Genomic DNA, 14693 nt, shown 5'->3' with positions numbered 1-14693 from the left:
CATACCTCTGGTCAGAGGTATGCCAGATATCCCTTACAAATTGAAAGACAAATTGCACCATCTTGCATTCTCTACTGCAAAAAAATAGACCCAATACCTAATAAATCCTCACAGATTATGAAAGTTTAACATTTCACACATGGGAATGCTGCTCTGACCCATATACCAGGTAACAGGGAAGGCTCTGTGGTATATCCTGATTGTGATGCAAGCAGTCTTTCCCCATGTGTCACATGCTCCAGCAACATATAGTATTGTGCTGCAGGAGTCATTATTAAACACACACACACACACAAAAACATGTTGTGTGCTGTTTATGGCAAGCCCAAGAATAAGACTGAAAACACAGGCCCCTAGAACAAGGCTATGCAATCTGTAGCAGAGAATTGCTCTATTGAAAACAGCTACTGGCATGTGACTGAGCACTGGGAGAGATGAAATACTTGACTATGAGACACCAAGTGACCATGGATCTGAAACTGACCACTACCGGCTGGGTTCAGTCCTTTTGAACCCATTAAATCATATATCTGGGTTGGTTCTGCAGTAATCCTTTGTAAAATGCAAATAGAATGCTCAAGATGAAGCAGAAGCAGGAACAGAAGGTGTAAATAAGCTACATGAGTAGGTGGTACTCCATGTCACATGTGCTCCAGGTGACCTCCACATCACATAACAAAGTTGTATAAATTCCCCTTCCTCAACACACACCTAGGGTGGTTCCAAAGGTGGTTCCCTATGATCAGATGCATAAGAGAAAAAAACACTCACCTTTGATTGTAGGTGGGTTTCTCAGTAGGTGGATATAAGCCAAAAATGGAGAATGACTATATTATAGCATTGCACGTAAGTGGCCTTGAAAGACAATGGTGAAGTAAAAGTTTTTTTTTTTTCCAATGGGACTTTGGAAGGTGAACCTGATCTTCCACACTATGAAGCAGGCAAAGTATCCTGAGAAGAAAATATATATGGTCACATAGGCAGTGGTGAGTAGCCTGGCCAGATTGAAGCCTGAAAGGGATAGTATTGAAAGAATGGGAAAAAGAAGGCCCATGTTAGAGGCATTTGAAAAAAAACATACAGAAGTGGGCACAAAGCATGAAGATATTTGAATCATATGTTAACACCCACAAGAAAGTATCTACCACATGCGAGTAGACAATATGACTTAGCCAGTTGATATTAGCCAGCATTTTTCAGTGATCACTCCAGTGCTGACACAATGGGCACACAAACAAAATGGCAACAGTGACATTGACCAGAGGCTACACATGGGTCCTACAACATGGACTGCCACATAGCAATGCCGATTTAGCAATGGCTGCCTCTGATTGTCCAGCAGCAGGTTATTGATTGCCCAGTATGGCAGCATTCCTTGTGAAGATTAACTAACCACTTGGTTGCAAGATGAGTTCATTGGGATTCTTCCAACATCAAGAGTTACTGAACCGTTCTCACAGAAATGAATATTATGTTCTTCACATGGGTTTGACTTTACTGTCTTCAAGATCTCAGCCAGAATTGCTCTCTTGGGATGTTCAGAATGTCCGATCCACATGAAAATAATCCCATGCAACACAGCATCTGATGAGAAACCACTTTACAGAGAAGGAGGTGTGGCAATAGACCCACTACTGTGGGATCTTCTGTCCCTATCATATACCACACCACCCAGTAGCTGCTAACAGGATGGAACCCTGGAATGACTCATTGAACGTACAGCTGAAGCACCAGTTTGGAGGCAATACCCTTGGAAAATAAGATGGTATCCTGCAGGGCATGTGCATACATTGAGTCAGAGACTTATATATGGTGTTATGCACCATAAAGGATGGATACGTGAGTCCAGGAACCAAGGGGTTGAAACAGTAGTCAGCACAGGTACCATTTCCCTTAATGTTTCACTTAGGGACTTTGTGCCTCCTATCTTTGCAGCTCTAGAGCTCCTGTCACTCAAAGGATGCAGAAACTCATTAGGGTTATTGAACTACTAGCACTAACTTTCACCAGGTCATTTTGAGCTGTTTATATCCAGTCAACAGCAAACAAGAGGAATCACTATCATGGGACAAGGAATTAGTCATAATTAGCAGGAGGAAGTAAGCCTCTTTTACACAGTGGAAGTACAGAGGATTATGTGCATAATTCAGCTGATGAATTTGGGTTCCTATTGGTGCTCCTTGCCCAAACGTGAATGAACAAAGGCAGCAGCTCTCTCTCTGGGAAGGTGAAGAATATCAGGAGCTCAGCCATCTCAGGAATGAAGGGTTTTTTTACACCATCAGACAAACCAACTTAGATGGAAACAGAGGGTGAGCAAAATTTGGAATGAATAAGTATAACAGATAGATCTTCCCTCCGAAAGAATAGCTCACTCTGGAGGAGTGGATATGCATGGAAAAGTGGATCTGTGTTGCATAATTAAAGACTTGCTGCTCAACCACAAGAAATATGCTTAGATGACAGTTTCTAGCTGTTAGTTTCATCAGGGACTGCTTCAGTGTTCAAGATGAAGCCACGCTTTTCCAGCGGTATCCCTCTGGTCAATGGCTGATCAAGTCGGTAGCAGCCAAATTCAAGCTCATGTGTGGGTGGCACCCTTGCAGTAGTTGAACAAGGAATCAGTGCAGTGGCATATTCATTCTACCCAACACAGGACTCCTCAAAAGGTCTTTTCTTTAGAGCTCATGGTTGGGTTGCTAGAGACACAGTTAGGTTTATTTCTTGGTTGACAGTCCTTCTGTTTGAACTTGCTGCCTCCCTTTTCTCCTTTCACAAGTTAACTCCTCAATAAACATTTTGCCCTACTAACTTTGACTCAACGTTGGCTTCTCAAAACCTTAACCTCAATGGCTTACTATAATCAATTGTTATAAATTTTCATTTTTTCTTGCAAAGAAGTTTTATGGCATGTACATTCACTTAATAATTCATTCTTTTTTTCGATAATTTTCTCAAAATATTTTTCAGAATCCAAAGCATGGAACTAGATTCTGCCCAAGGCAGTCTGTTATATACACTGACTATTCCCACAAGAATCTTACCCTTCAGAAACTAATAGAATATAGACCAAACAAATGAAGAGGAAATAGGCAGTCTACCTGAAAAAGAATTCAGAGTAATGATAATAAAGATGATCCAAAATCTTAGAATGGAGAAAATACAAGAAACATTTAACAAGGACCTAGAAAAAATAAAGAGCAAACAAACAATGATGAACAACAAAACAAATGAAATTAAAAATTCTCTAGAAGGAATCAATAGCAGAATAACTGAGACAGAAGAAAGGATAAGTGACCTGGAAGAAAAACTAGGGGAAATAACTACCACAGAGCAGAATAAAGAAAAAAGAATGAAAAGAATTGAGGACAGTCTCAGAGACCTCAGGGACAACATTAAACATACCAACATTTGAATTATACGGGTCCCAGAAGAAGAAGAGAAAAGGAAAGGGACTGAGAAAATATTTGAAGAGATTATAGTTGAAAACTTCCCTAATATGGCAAAGGAAATAGTCAATCAAGTCCAGGAAGCTCAGAGAGTCCCATACAGGAAAAATCCAAGGAGAAACATGCCAAGACACATATTAATCAAACTATCAAAAAATAAATACAAAGAAAAAATAGTAAAAGCAGCAAGGGAAAATCAACAAATAACATACAAGGGAATCCCAATAAGGTTAACAGCTGGTCTTTCAGCAGAAACTCTGCAAGCCAGAAGGGAGTGGAAGGACATATTTAAAGTGATGAAAGGGAAAAACCTACAACCAAGATTACTCTAACCAGTAAGAATCTCATTCATATTTGACAGAGAAATTAAAACCTTTACAGACAAGTAAGAGCTAAGAGAATTCAGCACCACCAAACGAGCTTTACAAAAAATGTTAAAGGAACTTCTCTAGGCAGGAAACACAAGAGAAGGAAAAGACCTACAATAACAAACCCAAAACAATTCAGAAAATGGTAATAGGAACATATATACTGATAACTACCTTAAATGTAAGTGGATTAAATCCTCCCACCAAAAGACATAGTCTGGCTGAATGGATACAAAAACAATACCTGTATATATGCTGTCTACAAGAGACCCACTTCAGACCTAGGGACACATACAGACTGAAAGTGAGGGGATGGAAAAAGATATTCCATGCAAATGGAAATCAAAAGAAAGCTGGAGTAGCAATTCTCCTATCAGACAAAATAGACTTTAAAATAAAGACTATTACAAGAGACAAAGAAGGACACTATATAATGATCAAGGGATCGATCCAAGAGGAAGGTATAACAATTGTAAATATTTATGCACCCAACATAGGAGCACCTCAATACATAAGGCAAATACGAACATCCATAAAAGGGGAAATTGACAGCAACACAATCATAGTAGGGGACTTTAACACCCCACTTTCACCAATGGACAAATCATCCAAAATGAAAATAAATAAGGAAACACAAGCTTTAAATGATACATTAAACAAGATGGACTTAATTGATATTTATAGGACATTCCACCCAAAAAGAACAGAATACACATTTTTCTCAAGTGCTCATGGAACATTCTCCAGGATAGATCATATCTTGGGTCACAAATCAAGCCTTGGCAAATTTAAGAAAAGTGAAATCGTATCAAGTATCTTTTCTGACCACAACGCTATGAGACTAGATATCAATTACTGGGAAAAACCTGTAAAAAATACAAACGCATGGAGGCTAAACAATACACTACTAACTAACCAAGAAATCACTGAAGAAATCAAAGAGGAAATCAAAAAATACCTAGAAACAAATGACAATGAATACACGATGCCCCAAAAGCCATGGGATGCAGCAAAAGCAGTTCTAAGAGGGAAGTTTATAGCAATACAATCCTACCTCAAGAAACAAGAAACATCTCAAACAACCTAACTTTATACCTAAAGCAATTAGAGAAAGAAGAACAAAAAACCCCCAAAGTTAGCAGAAGAAAGAAATCATAAATATCAGATCAGAAATAAATGAAAAAGAAATGACGGAAACAATAGCAAAAGATCAATAAAACTAGAAGCTGGTTCTTTGAGAAGATAAACAAAATTGATAAACCGTTAGAGAGACTCATCAAGAAAAAAAGGGAGAAGATTCAAATAAATAGAATTAGAAATGAAAAAGAGAAGTAATAACTGACACTGCAGAAATACAAAGGATCATGAGGGATTACCACAGGCAGCTATATGCCATAAAATGGACAACCTGAAAGAAATGAACAAATTCTTAGAAATGCACAACCTTCCAAGACTGATTCGGGAAGAAATAGAAAATATAAACAGATCAATCACAAGCACTGAAATTGAGACTGTGGTTAAAAATCTTCCAACAAACAAAAGCCCAGGACCAGTTGACCTCACAGGCGAATTCTGTGAAACATTTAGAGTAAAATTAACACCTATCCTACTCAAACTCTTCCAAAATATAGCAGAGGGAGGAACACTCCCCAACTCATTCTACGAGGCCACCATCACCCTGATACCAAAACCAGACAAAGATGTCACAAAGAAAGAAATTTACAGGCCAATATCACTGATGAACATAGATACAAAAATCCTCAACAAAATGCTAGCAAACAGAATCCAACAGCACGTTAAAAGGATTATACACAATGATCAAGTGGGGTTTATTCCAGGAATGCAAGGATTCTTCAGTATATGCAAATCAATCAATGTGGTACACCATATTAACAAATTGAAGGAGAAAAACAATATGATCATCTCAATAGATGCAGAAAAAGCTTTCGACAAAATTCAACACCCATTTATGATAAAAACCCTCCTGAAAGTAAGCATGGAGGGAACTTACCTCAACATAATAAAGGCCATAAATGACAAACCCACAGCCAGCATTGTTCTCAATGGTGAAAAACTGAAACCATTTCCACTAAGATCAAGAACAAGACAAGGTTGTCCACTCTCACCACTATTATTCAACATAGTTTTGGAAGTGTTAGCCACAGCAATCAGAGAAGAAAAAAAAATAAAAGGAATACAAATTGGAAAAGAAGACGTAAAACTGTCACTGTTTGCAGATGACATGATACTATACATAGGGAATCCTAAAGATGCTACCAGAAAACTGCCAGAGCTAATCAATGAATTTGATAAAATAACAAGATACAAAATTAATGCACAGAAATCTCTTGCATTCCTATACACTAATGATGAAAAATCTGAAAGAGAAATTAAGGAAACACTCCCATTTACCATTGCAACAAAAATAATAAAATACCTAGGACTAAACCTACATAAGGAGACAATAGACCTGTATGCAGAAAACTATAAGACAGTGATGAAAGAAATTAAAGATGATACAAACAGAGGAGAGATATACCATATTCTTGGACTGGAAGAATCAACATTGTGAAAATGACTCTACTACCCAAAGCAATCTACAGATTCAATGCAATCCCTAACAAACTACCAATGGCATTTTTCACAGAACTAGAACAAAAAATTTCACAATTTGTATGGAAACACAAAAGACCCCGAATAGCCAAAGCAATCTTGAGAAAGGAAAACGGAGCTGGAGGAATTAGGCTCCCTGACTTCACGCTATACTACAAAGCTACAGTAATCAAGACAGTCTGGTACTGACACAAAGACAGAAATATAGATCAATGGAACAGGATAGAAAGCCCAGAGATAAACACACACACATATGGTCACCTTATCTTTCATAAAGGAGGCAAGAATATACAATGGAGAAAAGGCAAACTCTTCAATAAGAGGTGTTGGGAAAACTGGACAGCTACATGTTAAAGGATGAAATTAGAACACTCCCTAACACCATACACAAAAATAAACTCAAAATGGATTAAAAACCTAAATGTAAGGTCAGACACTATAAAACTCTTAGAGGAAAACATAGGCAGAACACTCTATGACATAAATCACAGCAAGATCCTTTTAGACCCACCTCCTAGAGAAATGGAAATAAAGACAAAAATAAACAAATGGGACCTAATGAAACTTAAAAGCTTTTGCACAGCAAAGAAACCATAAACAAGACAAAAAGACAACCTTCAGTATGGGAGAAAATATTTGCAAATGAAGCAACTGACAAAGGATTAAGCTCCAAAATACATAAACAGCTCATGCAGCTCAATATTAAAAAACAAAGAATCCAGTCGAAAAATGGGCAGAAAACCTAAATAGACATTTCACCACAGAAGATATACAGATTTCCAACAAACACATGAAAGGATGCTCAACATCACTAATCATTAGAGAAATGCATTTCAAAACTACAATGAGGTATCGCCTCACACCAGTGAGAATGGCCATCATTAAATATCTACAAAGAATAAATGCTGGAGAGGGTGTGGAGAAAGGGAACCCTCTTGCACTGTTGGTAGGAATGTAAGTTGATACAGCCACTATGGAGAACAATATGGAGGTTCCTTAAAAAACTAAAAATAGAACTACCATATGACCCAGCAATCCCACTACTGGGCATATACCCTGAGAAAACCATAATTCAAAAAGAGTCATGTATCACCATGTTCATTTCAGCTCTATTTACAATAGCCAGGACATGGAAGCAACCTAAGTGTCCATCGACAGATGAATGGATAAAGAAGATGTGGCACATATATACAATGGAATATTAGACATAAAATATGAAATGGAGTTATTTGTAGTGAAGTGGATGGACCTAGAGTCTGTCATGCAGAGTGAAGTAAGTCAGAAAGAGAAAAACAAATACCATATGCCAACCCATATATATGGAAACTAAAAAAAAAAAAAAAGGTTCTGAAGAACCTAGGGGCAGAACAGGAGTAAAGACACAGATGTAGAGAATGGACTTGAGTACACGGGGAAGGGGAAGGGTAGGCTGGGACGTAGTGAGAGAGTGACATGGACTTATATAAACTACCAAATATAAAATAGATAGCTAGTGAGAAGCAGCCTCATAGCATAGGGAGATCAGCTCGGTGCTTTGTGACCTCCTAGAGGGATGGAAGGGAGACGTAAGAGGGAGGAGGTATGGGGATATATGTATATGTATAGCTGATTCACTTTGTTATAAAGCAGAAACTAACACACCATTGTAAAGCAATTATACTCCAATAAAGATTAAAAAAAAGAAATTAATAGAATAATACACATGATAAGACATTTATAAACAAAAATATGGTCACTATTTCCATTAAAAATTTTAGAAAAAATTCTTGTGTGTATTCAGTTTGGATAGTCATTCTCTGTTGGGAAGTAAAAGCAGGGATCATGAAGTACATGGCACCTGGTCTTGGCCGGAAAGCAGGAATGAGATTTGGTGTCCAAAATGGTAGGGCAGGATCAATGTGGACAGAAGACACAAGAGTGACTTTTATCCTTTCACATATCTGGACATATAAAACTAAATATAATTGGTCTGTAGTTTTATTGAGTTCAGAATTAAACATATAAATTATGTCTTTTAGTGTGTCCAAAGCAATAAATTTATTGTTTTATATAAAAATAAAACTGAAGGTGTATAGGAGAGAGTGAAAATCTTTTTCACACCAGACATAGTTGGAGTTGAAACTTGACTTTCCTGATTACATTGTACGGTATCCTCCTATCTGGTCTCCTTGACTCCAGTTTGTTTCCTCCAATCCTTCTGCTATAGAGCTGCCAACACCTCCTTTGTGTAACCTTTGAACACTTTAACATGTCACAGAAGGCCCACTCTGCCACCATGTGCAAGCATTAATGTTCTTGACATAGTTATCTTGCAGTTATTCAATCATACCATGCTCTTTCAAATGCCTGACTTTTTACCAACCTCTCCTGTCAAGTTTTAATTTCTTAAAGATTAGATTAAGGTTGGAAAAACTGTTATCCCTTCTTTACTTGGGTAACTCTATGTATCCTTCTAGATTCACATTAGTGTCATCTTCCTTGAGTGAGTTGTCCTTTCTCTGAATATGGGCTAAAAGTCCCTTCTCTGTATTTCCATAGTCCTGTTGAACACATAGCAGTTACCATTACTTCTTCTAATAATTGTATTGTTGTTTTTTTGTCTTCCCATCACTCTAAATGGCAGAGACTATTTGTCCTCTACTTCTATGTCTATTTAAAGGCTTGTGGACTAATACTTTGCAGGTATTCAGAAAGAGTTGTTTGAATAAGAGCTGTAGAGTTTTCAGCATGTAGACATTAGAAGTCATAAATGTGTATAAGAAAACAAGATGAAGAAGGAAAAGAGATACAGTCTAAAAGTGATGTTCTGATCAACACCACTACTTAAATAGTAAGTAAGTAAAGGAGTCTTGTGAATACTTTTCAACTTTTGACACTGGAGCATCTGAAGCCCTTTCTTTCACTGGGCAATTTTTCAACAAATGAGTCTTGCAAGGAGGAAAATCCCATATCTCACTGTACAAGTCAAAAAAGGCTAGATACAGATGTTTTTCCACTCTTCCTTAGAACAAAGAGGCTGGTACATGATCTAGATTCAACTGGTCAGATTCCACTCCCCCCCATCCTACTTTCAAACTTTGAAGCAGGAGCTAGTTTCAAAAGAAAAGGGACAGTAGAGAAGACATCCCAGTGGTGATGGCAGCAGAAGTGGTAGCACCCAGGTACCAGATTCAGCAGTAGCGGCAGCAGCAGCAGCAGCTACAGAAGCATTCGCTCTCCTGAAGCAGCAAATAAAGCAGTACCAGCTGCAGCAGGCCAGCTCTGTCCTCACGGGCCTGATTCTGGCATCCTGTTTGCATGAGTCCAGCAGCTCCCTCAGGTTTCTTGTTTCTGACCATCCCCAAATTTGGTTTACCACCTTTCCAGTGACACTGTTAGTCGCCAAATATTCACTCAACTAATTTGTGCTCTGTATAAATATGGAAGAGTTATTTTCTGTTGTTTGCTTCAAAGAACAGACTGATGTGGAGAGATGGTGCGTGAAGACCCAGATGAATGAGGAAAAATAGAAAGGGTGACCTTAAGAAAAGTGAAAAACTTAGGTGGAACCCTGTATTCCTCTCTTGCTTTCAACTTTCACATCCAAATTTCTAGCTAGACCTGCTGTCTTATCCTCTAAAACATCCTCCAAATATACTTTATTTTCCATCTCCATTAATATGACCTCAGTCCAAGTCACATCTGTTGTTTATTTTTAGGAAATGTTTGTGTAAATGTCCTCTCTAGTTTGAAAATTAATTAAAGACTTTTCATAAGCCAGTGACTGAAAAGTTTGGAAATCTAAGAGAGAGATAAGAAAGTTTTTTTCAAAAGCTTTATTTTCTACTTAAGAAAGAATTAAGTATTTAATCAGATATTAAATGCAATGGATTTTCAGCCCTCTGTCTTTTTTCAGGCCTTGAAGTTACAGGAGAATCACAAAAGCCTATTTATCCCCCACTTTCTTCTATCTATGGAAAGCAGAGATAAATAAGTTCAACTGTTGTCAAATTCTCTGCAAAGAATTGGGTTACTATTTTTTCTCTCTTGTGGTGACCAGGCTCCTTCAACTGAATGATTGACAGTGATATCATATTATAATTTTTTCCTTTTTCGTTTGGAGCATGTAAAGACTGTCTTCCTATATTTCTTAGAGAAGAGATTGCAGTGTAACAAGCCTGGAAAATTCTCATAACACAGTTGATATATAAAGACTACAGAACACTTTCTCTCCCAGTTATTACTTCTATAACTGGTTTACAAGCACATGAGGTAAACAACTTAGTCTCTTCTCCCATTGCTCTGAGAAAACTTGGAAAGTTCACTAGTTTGGAAGAGCTATAATTGAATCTATCTGTGCCTGTGAATTTCAATTTCATTTTTGCTTTCTTTATTTTCATTTTTTTATTTTTTTGTGGAAGGTTTTAAACAGCAGATTTGATTTCTTTAATAGATATCAGACTATCCTAATTTGCCATTTCTTCTTTTGTCATCCTTATTAAGATGTATTTTTCCAGGTATTTGTCCATCTCTTCCACATTGTCAAAATTTTGCCATACATTTATGATGTCCTTTCTAAATATCTTTTTGATGTCTGAAGATTTGCAGTGATATTAGAGTGAGATCACCCCTAATGTTAAGTAATTTATCTTTTTTCTCTTGTATCAATATTGGTAGGCATTGATCAATTTTAATAATGTTATTTCAAACAAATTTTGGCACCTTTTCTTTGACACATCTATTTTCATTTTATTAATCTCTGCTTTTATTTTTATTTATTTAGATTTACCACTTTTATAAAAAGTAAAAACAAAAGTAAGAACAAAATGCTTTTTTAGCATAATGAGTATGATAATATCCAAGTATTATTTTTGAATTCAGGTTTACAAGAAAATGGAAGAGACAGAAGATGAGTTTGTGTCTTCTCATTAAGAACATTTCTCTGAATTATCACATAAATTTCTGCTTGTATTTCAGAGGACAAATTTTAATTAAATGAACTCTTCCATGTAAGACAAATTACAAAATATAATCTTTATTCTTTGGCAATAGATCTAACTAAGAATAAGCCAAAAGATGGTGAGAACACACATTGGGGTAAGTAGCAAATAATCTTCACCACAGGTCAAAAGAAAAATAAGGAGAAATACTTAAAAAGGAATACCTCTGGATTAGAGAGTGTATGGGTTGGTGGTAGCAGAAAACATTTACTTTTAATTACCACTCATAGAAAATACTATAAGGAAACATTCAATAGCTATTAAACTATGTAGAATAAGGATATATAATAACATAGAACAGCATCGATAATACATATATTAGTAGAATACGTGTAACAAAATAATCAGCATGACACATATCTAAATTACATATATGTACACATATATGCATACATACAAATGAATGAGCATACACATAAGATTTCCAGAAGGAAATATATCAAATATCTCCTTAATTTAGCTTTTTTACCCATTTATCCTAAAATAGTGCACTATTTGCATATGAATTAAAAATTGTGTGTGTGCATATATATAATACAGAAGTTTATATAACCTTAGCCAATCATTTGAAAATAAAATGTTAATCTGTATGGTTAAAATTCAGATTAAAGGATTCTAGGCTACTGTCATTAAAGGAATCCTTCTCTTTTCTGTTTAAAAGAATATTACATATTATATTTCATGCAGAATGTTACGTTTCTGCATAAAAGGGATATTACAACTTCATGAAATATTTTTGAAGCAACAATGGTAGTGAGGGGCTTCCCTGGTGATGCAGTGGTTGAGAATCTGCCTGCCTATGCAGGGGACACGGGTTCGAGCCCTGGTCTGGGAGGATCCCACATGCCGTGGAGCAACTAGGCCTGTGAGCCACAATTGCTGAGCCTGCGTGTCTGGAGCCTGTGCTCCGTAACAAGAGAGGCCACGATAGTCAGAGGCCCGTGCACGGTGATGAAGAGTGGCCCCCACTTGCCGCAACTGGAGAAAGCCCTCGCACAGAAACGAAGACCCAACAGAGCCATAAATAAATAAATTAATTAATTAATTAATTTTAAAAAAAAAAGAAGCTTTAAAAAATAATGGTAGAGTGACTAAATTTATTGTTCAAAAAATCTTATAAATTGAAATGATTTTAGTCTCTTTTTGTTATTGCATCATTAACTCCACCATATCCAAATGGTAATAAATTCAAATATAAGAAAATGATTAATTACCTGTGTAAGCTCTATATGAAATAATGATTGAACTAGATAGACTAGTGAGGAATACAAAATGACCTAGTGAGAAGCCATCTGTATTTCTGTCCAACTTTTTAAAAGCATTTCTCCTGCTATCATCATCACAGTGTTTAATAACAGTGTAACAGAAGCTTTATCACCAGGAAATCATGGATGTATTTAATGCCCTCTTGATATGCTTCTATTACCTCTTGAAACATTTCAGGGATAACTGTCTTTATTAGGTGTATTTCCATATCTTCTTGGAATCCCACAACATAGGTTTTTACAAATCTCTGAAAAGACATAAGTATATCAGTCTAAAACCAAGTCATATATGCCAAAAAGTGAGAAATGGAAAATCCTGAAATGAATGTTGCTCTCAGTATCAAACCAATTATTCATCTGATTGTGTTTATGTAGTTTATTACTTGACTGATAGATGCTTTATATATAAATTGATGAACCACTTTGCTATGTATGGTCAATTCCTATTTCAAAAGATTATTTGTATATTAAAAGTTTAGTATAATGAACCCTATCAGGTAGCTATCTCTAGCTTTAATAATAATTAATGTTTTGCCAATTTGTCTCCCTTACCTAATTAATTGTGGGGTTTACATAATTACATAGTCATTTTTTTGGTGCTATCCATTACTACAAAATGTGTGCTAAAATATCCCATGAAACTGTAGAGATCTAATTCTGCCAAGTTTAGCTTTACATATTGTGGGCTACTTTATGAACAGCAGACAAGTGTAGAATTGCTCAAACTCCCTGGTGAAATTTTTTTCTGTTATTGTGTAAAGATAATTTTTTTAAAAATCTCAAATAATGAAAATACATTATAAATAGATAAAGAAACAGATAATACTAATATTTTGCTATTCATCAGCAGTCCAGCATCCTCCTGAGAGACTTTTATTTTATTTTAAATTTATTTATTTATTTCTTTTTGGCTGTGTTGGGTCTTCTTTGCTGCATGCAGGCTTTCACTAGTTGTGGCGAGTGGGGGCTACTCTTCGTTGTGGTACGTGGGCCTCTCATTGTGGTGGCTTCTTTTGTTGTGGAGCACGGGCTCTAGGTGTGCGAGCTTCAGTAGTTCCTGCACGCAGGCTCAATAGTTGTGGCTCGCAGGCTCTAGAGCACAGGCTCAGTAGTTGTGGTGCACGGGCTTAGTTGCTCCATGGTATGTGGGATCTTCCCGGACCAGGGCTCGAAACCGTGTCCCCTGCATTGACAGGCAGACTCTTAACAACTGCGCCACCAGGGAAGTACCTGTTATTTTAATTGAGTAACTTTTCCCATCTTTTACTTTAAAAGTTTCTGAGAACTTATATTTTATTTGTGTCATTGTAAACAGTTTGTATTTATTAATTCTAATTTATCTTGTCTGCAGATCTATGTCTTTAAATTAGTAAGATTAGTTCAAATTACTATTTTGCAGCCAAATGCTCACCCTCTGATTTACATTGTTATCATGATTGCCAGTGTATTAAGATTTAATACATTTTTGTACTTTCCCTTTATTCAGTTTAATCTCTTTTTTCAATTTTCCTTTCTTTTCTTTCCTACCATTTTTGGGGGAGGTGGTGGGGAGGCAGGAGTAATCAAAGGTTTTAATTTTTATTCTTTCCTATCTACTGGTTATATATTTTATTTATATAAAAATAAAAATTTATATAAAAGTTTATTTATATTTTTAATTATATGCATATTTAACAAATTTTTAAGATAAAACTTAAATATCCAAACACTTTAATATTAAAAATTAAAGAAATAAATGAATTAACAAATGGGTGAAATAATGGATGTGGGACAGAATCAGCAAATGGGTGCTCAGTTTAGAAATGTTGTTTTTTGGGAGAACATGTGTATTCAGTCTTGTGGTCTCTTTAATCTGTGTAATATTTGAAATGTTTTGTCTTTCATCTCTTTGGTGATGATTTCCTCAGGAAAACGGAAGAACAAGAAACAAAACTTGTCTTAGCTTCATTAGTAAACGTGCCATTTAATTGCCATTTGGGATAAAAATAAGTTTTTGGTTTTTTTTTTAATGTACCGTTG

The 14693-nt window shown here is 36.1% G+C and overlaps 1 long non-coding RNA gene across 1 annotated transcript in view; it reads left to right on the top strand.

Moving 5' to 3' along the window:
• Positions 1-14693, top strand: part of LOC309661923 — an 865375-nt gene that overhangs the window by 795563 nt on the left and 55119 nt on the right. The window lies entirely within an intron of this gene.

Source organism: Balaenoptera physalus, assembly GCF_965194825.1.
Source record: "Balaenoptera physalus genome assembly, chromosome: 5".
Taxonomy (NCBI): domain Eukaryota; kingdom Metazoa; phylum Chordata; class Mammalia; order Artiodactyla; family Balaenopteridae; genus Balaenoptera; species Balaenoptera physalus.
The sequence above is the reverse complement of the archived record's forward strand: the minus strand, read 5'-3'. Positions and strand labels throughout refer to the sequence as shown.